Here is a 6,594-nt window from a genome sequence, read left to right as displayed (position 1 = left end):
TATTTTAAGCAGGAGAGTAAATATTGAATGAAGGGGTGGTGAGGCACCTCCTGCAGTCTGTTCTAACTGAATAGACACAGAAACAATAACTGGAAAGGACACTCATCTTCATAGAGGAAAAAAACCAGTGCCAGGCAGCTTTAGCTCACATTAACAGGTGCATAAAATACAAATGAAGTTTTATCATCACATCTGAAGGTAGGATCACAAATGAAATGACTCATTCATTATATGTTATTTATAAGCGTTTCCTGGATTTTTTTTTTCAAATTCAGAATTTTCAGGTGCACTTCTAAAAGTTTGTTGAAAACGGGAGGGGGTGGGGGGGATGGGTTAGCGTCGTGATGGGTATTAAGGAGGGCACGTGCTGAATGGAGCGCTGGGTGTTATACACAAACAATGAATCATGGAACACTACATCAAAAACTTATGATGTAATGCATGGTAATTAACATAACATAATAAAAAAAACGTTTGTTGAAAGAGGAGTGATACAGCTTGGTGTGAGTTCACAGCTGTTTAATATCCCGGCGCTTTCAAGGAATTCTGCTAATTGGTTCCAAAGCCAATTTAAATTGTCTTATCAAACCACAGGAACTCAAAATGTTGATTGGACTGAGGCAAGTCGCGTACAACTTCTATAAATCATGAAACGAATTCTTTCTCGAGGGATTCTGGACAGAGCTGTACGGTAACTGCTACAAATTTAAATATAGAGTTGTCAAGTGGAAACTAGCAGTTATTTGAGAAGAGGAAAAAAAGAGTGTTTAGAGCTTTGAAGAGTACCTCGAAAGGCATCTGGAAATATTCACACAAAGGGAAAAATGTTCATATAGAGTATATACAGAGATGTAGCAAGTTTGCCAACAGGGTTTCTGTGCTAGGGATTTTCAGGAGTTAGTCATAAATCATACTTTTTTCTTCTTTAACTTCTCTTTCCTCAAACTGGGCTATAAATATCCTGCGAAACCCGCGTTTCAAGGGGCATGGCTCAAATGTGTGCGCGTATAGGCTACATCTAGGGAGAATGAAGGGCGATCAAGCAATGAACTAAAATGCACGGGACTAGTGAGTGTAACTGTAGCTTTTCCCTAGTGCTCTTTTCCAATAACAAAATGTTAGTGGCAGATAATTGCACTATAGGTTAGTACATGGCAAACAAAGAGGGATTACATATATGTATTTAATAATACCTGAAAATAAAAATAAAGAAGGCAAATAAATACAATTCAGACGACCTTGTGAATGCTACACGAGTAAATCACGAAGATCAGCGAGCAAAACACTTGGACAAAGAGTTTGAAACAAAAGGAAAGTTTCTCAACTCACAAGATTAAAATTTTTATTTCCCTATAGAAGGAAACATCAGAAATAGTCATCTTCCTGAAACAGAACGTTCCAAACAGGAGTTGGAAAGAAACGACAGTATTTTAACACACGCTGCAATCTGAAATTTTGCTCGATCTTGCTGTTTTATAATTTTCCAATATTCTTTAAAGGTGGAAAATAAAATGAAGAGGATTAGATATTTTGAGTGAAAGATTCTGATTTTAGTAATATGAATCAGACAGCAGTAAATAACGTGAACATAGTGCCTCTCTCATTCTCCATAAAGGCTATAGCTGGAGAAGCAAGTGACATCGAAGTCTCTGTGGCGCAATCGGTTAGCGCGTTCGGCTGTTAACCGAAAGGTTGGTGGTTCGAGCCCACCCAGGGACGGCCCGATCTTTTACCGGTTTGTCGCCGGAACTTTTGCACAATTCTTGGAGTTTAGATCTACGGACTACGCGGAGGTCGGTATCCAGGGACTGAGGGGAAAGAAACCGCAGTTGTCACTTGGCCGCCCACCTTGCGTGTGGCTCTTCAGCTTCCGGGAGCGCTGGACGCTCCTCCCCCAATCGTCCCCGGCTCCCGACCCGCAGGTGGGCCCTTCCTGAACAACCCCTCACCCCCGGGTGGGGGAGAGGATCCAGCGCCTTAAAGCCCCCGCATCCTTTCACTTTTAGTCTCTCAGTTCCCAAACTCAGACCGCTGAGTGCCCCAAGGGGCCCTGGTCCTCCTCGCTCGTTTCTGAAGCGCAGGCCGCACAGGTCCCTTCCGCGCCTCGCCGGGCTCCGGCGGGCACCCTGCGGCCCGATGCGGGCGACGAGCGCCGAGAGCGCGCAGAGGCCGGGCGGGCGGGCCCTTCAGCCGCGCGCGCCGCCGCGCCCGGGGCTCGAACCCGCCGCTGCCGCGCGCAGCTGCCCCCCCCCCCCCGCCCCCGAGGCTTCCGCGGCGGGACGGCGGCCCGGGCTGCTCGCGGCGTTCCGCGTCAGGACCCCTGAAATGTCAGAGGCCGCCTGCATGTATGTATTTAAAGGGTGCCAAATTCAAGCTGTACATTGATTTAAAACTCTGCACGTTTTTTTCACACTAATGTTGAATCGTGCAAAGTTTGTCTCTTCCCCGTCAGCGTAAACATATACTCCCGTGTAGTGACTTAAACATTGACTCTTTGTGGTATTGGTGAATTCAGAAATGTTTGTTATAAAGGCTTTGTATGGACACTATTGTAAGAGCATTTCTATATTATATTTTACTTTTTATACTAACGTGCCAGAATTTTATAGAGAATGGAATGGACCTGCAGCATTTCCCATCTATTCAGAAAGGAAGCAAACCTGTGTGTGTGTGTGTGTGTTTAAACAACTGCGTGATTGTGTTAAACTTAAAAAAAAAAAGAATTATGAGACAGATTAAAAGTGAAACTGCTAACATATTTTGATTCAATAAGCATATGCCATTTATTTCACAAAATGCAAAACTCTCTCAAAATAGTTACTTTATCCTTCATTCTCTAAATATAGGCTGCCTTTGAGAAGTAATCATAGTTTTTTCATAATTATTGTCTTGGGTCTAGATTACAGAAATCTGAAAGATGGTTCTGGAGAAAAGTGATGTTTTATTCCTGCAAATGAATAGTTATGCTCTTCTTTGTATTTTCCTCCAGGTGTACATTGTTAATAAAGGCTAACATTTATTGTTTAGTCCTGGCCAGTCACTGCTCTGAGTGCTTTCATGGAGGAATGTGTGCGATCCTCACAACCCTTCCAGGTAGGTCCTATTGTTGCCACCCTGCAGATGAGTCCCCCCCCTCGCCCCCCAAGCAAGGTGCAGTGGAGTAATTTGCCTGAATTTGCAGTTAGTCACTAGCCTGGTATAGATTTGACCCAGGCAGTCAGGCTCCAAAGACCATGCTCCTCACTGCTGTACTACCTCCTCTAACATAAAGCTCCTTGATTAATTAGTTAATTTAAAACCAAAGGTGATATTTTTAATTAGCTTTTATGAAGTTTCATTAATATTTTGCTCCAAATCTCATGAAGGAAAAAAAAAAAAAAACCGCACTGAACATTCATAGAATCCTAAAGGGCACTGTTAAATTACACATTCATTGTGCTGCTTAATTTTACAAAATGAAAACTGTGTAGGAACATGAAATCTTAATGTGAAACGTATCTTTGGGAAACAGTTTGATAGTGTTTATGTGGAGAAGGCAAGATTAGAAATAAAGACAGGCTAGAATAGCCCAGGCAAAATATGGAAGAGGGATAGAAAGAAGAATAGATTCAAGCAGTGGGGCTAATCTAGAGTCTAAGGGTTCTTGGACCCTAGGCTGATGTTTGGCATTTGGGGTACCTATTGAGACCTTGATTTCAGAACACCTTTGTGAGATAGTACCAAGTTTTGCACTGAACAGGTGCCTAGGTGGCAGTTTTAAATTTGATCCTAATTTTTTAAGTATGTTCTATCTCATCCTATTTCGGGGTTTAATAGGATTTAGAGGCCAGAAAATAAAAAGGAAGGATTAAATGAGAATGGAGGTGGGGCGAGGAGTGCAAAACTGCCCTCTAATGTAAGTAGTTGATTTTATTATGTGAGCAAGTGCTTAGCACATTTCCTTGTACTCACTGTTGCTTACAGATAAAACAGGTGGGAAGCATGTTAGAAAAATTGCTTAAATATTTATGGATGAATTGCCTTTGTAAAATTTTAATGTGTGTTGGTTATAGACATGGCAATGAATTCCATTTCTGGGGAGCATTATTTTGTTCTCAGTTTCTTGCTTGGTTCTGTAATACCAACCAAGCCCAGAAACGTGTCGAGATCATTTAGATCCTTAATTGAAGACTGAAGACCATTTTTTTTTTTAAGATTTTTTATTTATTTAAGACAGAGAGAGCGAGAGAGAGAGCACGAGAGGGGGGAGGGTCAGAGGGAGAAGCAGACTCCCTGCTGAGCAGGGAGCCCGATGCGGGACTCATCCTGGGACTCCGGGATCATGATCTGAGCCGAAGGCAGTCGCAGACCGAAGACCATTTAAAAGGCTATGGCAAGCATCTGAGTATGTAAATATGTTCCGAATACTGTTAACAAACAGTTGTATATTTAAACTTCACATATAAAATCGGATGAAAGCTCACTAAAGTAATCCAATAAGTGAAACAAGTACTGTGGTCTACAAACTTATTAGAGGAGGTAATATTCATATAACTTCTAATAATTAATAATTTAAAATATTTTTTACATTGCAGCATTTCTTAGGATAATAGAGGTTAGGAGGAAGCCACATGGCTACCATGTCTCTGTTTTCATTTCTAACACCTGTGTCTGATATCATACGATACAAGGGTTGGGGGGAAAAACTTTTAAACTGCCAAAGAAACACAAATGCCTTGTTTCTGCATACATAATACATCATAATGAGTAATGCTAACATGAATTTTAATTTTATTTCTCGGAATTTTGGTGGGCACAAGGCCTAACGTGTTCAATTTATAGCTATAACTGGCAGAGCAGGAATACATTGGTGGTAGAATAAACTGTGATACACTTAACTAGGAAATAGTTTAAGAACTTGAAACCTTTTCAATAATTAAGAATGTTAATTTTATCAAGCGTAGCATTTCATTTGTAGTGCTTCAGATTGAGCTCCTTTGGTAGTATCAGGACATTCTGTTTTTACATATTGAAAGTAAGTGTTGAACTTAAAAGAATGATGTGGGAATATATTTGTAAAATTGTAGTAAGTACCTTAGTTTTGAGTTGTTTTCATAGCTTAAATTTTTAAGAAAAGTCATTAAAAATTCAACTGTTTAGACTCATATCCTTAAAACTCTTAAAATAATTTTTTTTTTAAAAAACAAGGCTCCACACCCAGTATAGGGCTTGAACTCACAGACCTGAGATCAAGATTTGCATGCTCTACTGACTGAGTCAGCCAGGCACCCCTTAAAACATAATTTTACAGGAAATTCTTTGTAACTGACATCTTGACTAATAAATAAAGTAATTATCAACATCCCAGAAAAACTCCCCCCTTCTCCTTCTCCCAGTCATCAAAATATAACTTTTAAATTGTAAACATACAGATTATTAGCTTACAGTGTGAATTTTAAGTTGCCATAGATCAGGAGTCAAAAATAAATTTACTACCAAACTCAGTCAGATGAGTATTTACACATGGAGACCAGGAGAAATAATAGAAATTGGAAATCACTTTTCCATGACTACTCACTTTTGTTCTAACCATCTATGATAAACTTGGCAAGAATAAATTTGTACTATTAAAGCAGAAAATACAGGAAATTTACTATTTATTTGAAGTTTTGAATTTTTTCTGTAAACAAAAACTGCTCCTACCCCACCTGTTTAAAAACATGAAATATGGGGCACCTGGCTGTCTCAGAAAGTGGAGCATGTGGCTCTTGATCTTGGGACTGTAAATTTGAAACCCAAGTTGGGGCTTACTTAAAAATAAAATTACTTAGGGGCGCCTGGGTGGCTCAGTCATTAAGCGTCTGCCTTTGGCTCAGGTCATGATCCCAGGGTCCTGGGATCGAGCCCCGCATCAAGCCCCGCATCGAGCCCCGCATCAAGCCCGACATTGAGCCCCGCATCAGGCTCCCTGCTCCGCGGGAAGGCTGCTTCTCCCTCTCCCACTCGTCCTGCTTGTGTTCCCTCTCTCGCTGTGTCTCTGTCAAATAAATAAAGAAAATCTTTAAAAAAATAAAATAAATAAAATTACTTAAGAATAAAATCTTTAAAAACATGAAATAAAAACAACCTTGTAGAAATTATTATAGCTTTTAAATTAATTAAAATTTTATTTCTGAAAATAAATTTTAAACTTTAAAATCAAGATGAGATTTGAGTTTAAAAGGTGCAGTAAGAGGGGTGCCTGGGTGGCTCAGTTGGTTAAGCATCTGCCTTTGGCTCAGGTCACGATCTCCAGGTCCTGGGATCGAGCCTCACGTCAGGCTCCCCCACTTGGGGGAGAGCCTGCTCCTCCCTCTCCCTCTGTCTGCCACTCCCCCTGCTTGTGCTCTTTCTCTCTCTCTCTGTCAAATAAATCTTAAAAAAAAAAAAAGTGTAGTAAGAGAAGATGACTCAGTAATTTTCCAAATAATATATTCTAAAATCTTAAGAATTTTAATCGAGAGTCCTCTGCTGGAGGAAAACAAATAGTCATCCTGTTATTTTGAAAGTATAAATAACTATAAAGGAAAATCTAATCTGTGTGAAAAAAAATGTTTGAAGTTGTGGAAAGTCTAA

At 40.2% G+C, this 6,594-nt stretch overlaps 1 non-coding gene across 1 annotated transcript; it reads left to right on the top strand.

The window, feature by feature from the left end:
• The first annotated feature begins 1,645 nt into the window (after window positions 1-1,645).
• TRNAN-GUU (transfer RNA asparagine (anticodon GUU)) lies at window positions 1,646-1,719 on the top strand. Its single transcript has one exon. It is a non-coding gene; the product is annotated as a tRNA-Asn (tRNA).
• The last annotated feature ends 4,875 nt before the right edge of the window (window positions 1,720-6,594 follow it).

This window comes from Leptonychotes weddellii, chromosome 5, assembly GCF_054177405.1.
Source record: "Leptonychotes weddellii isolate Sample4059 chromosome 5, ASM5417740v2, whole genome shotgun sequence".
Classification (NCBI taxonomy): domain Eukaryota; kingdom Metazoa; phylum Chordata; class Mammalia; order Carnivora; family Phocidae; genus Leptonychotes; species Leptonychotes weddellii.
The sequence above is the reverse complement of the archived record's forward strand: the minus strand, read 5'-3'. Positions and strand labels throughout refer to the sequence as shown.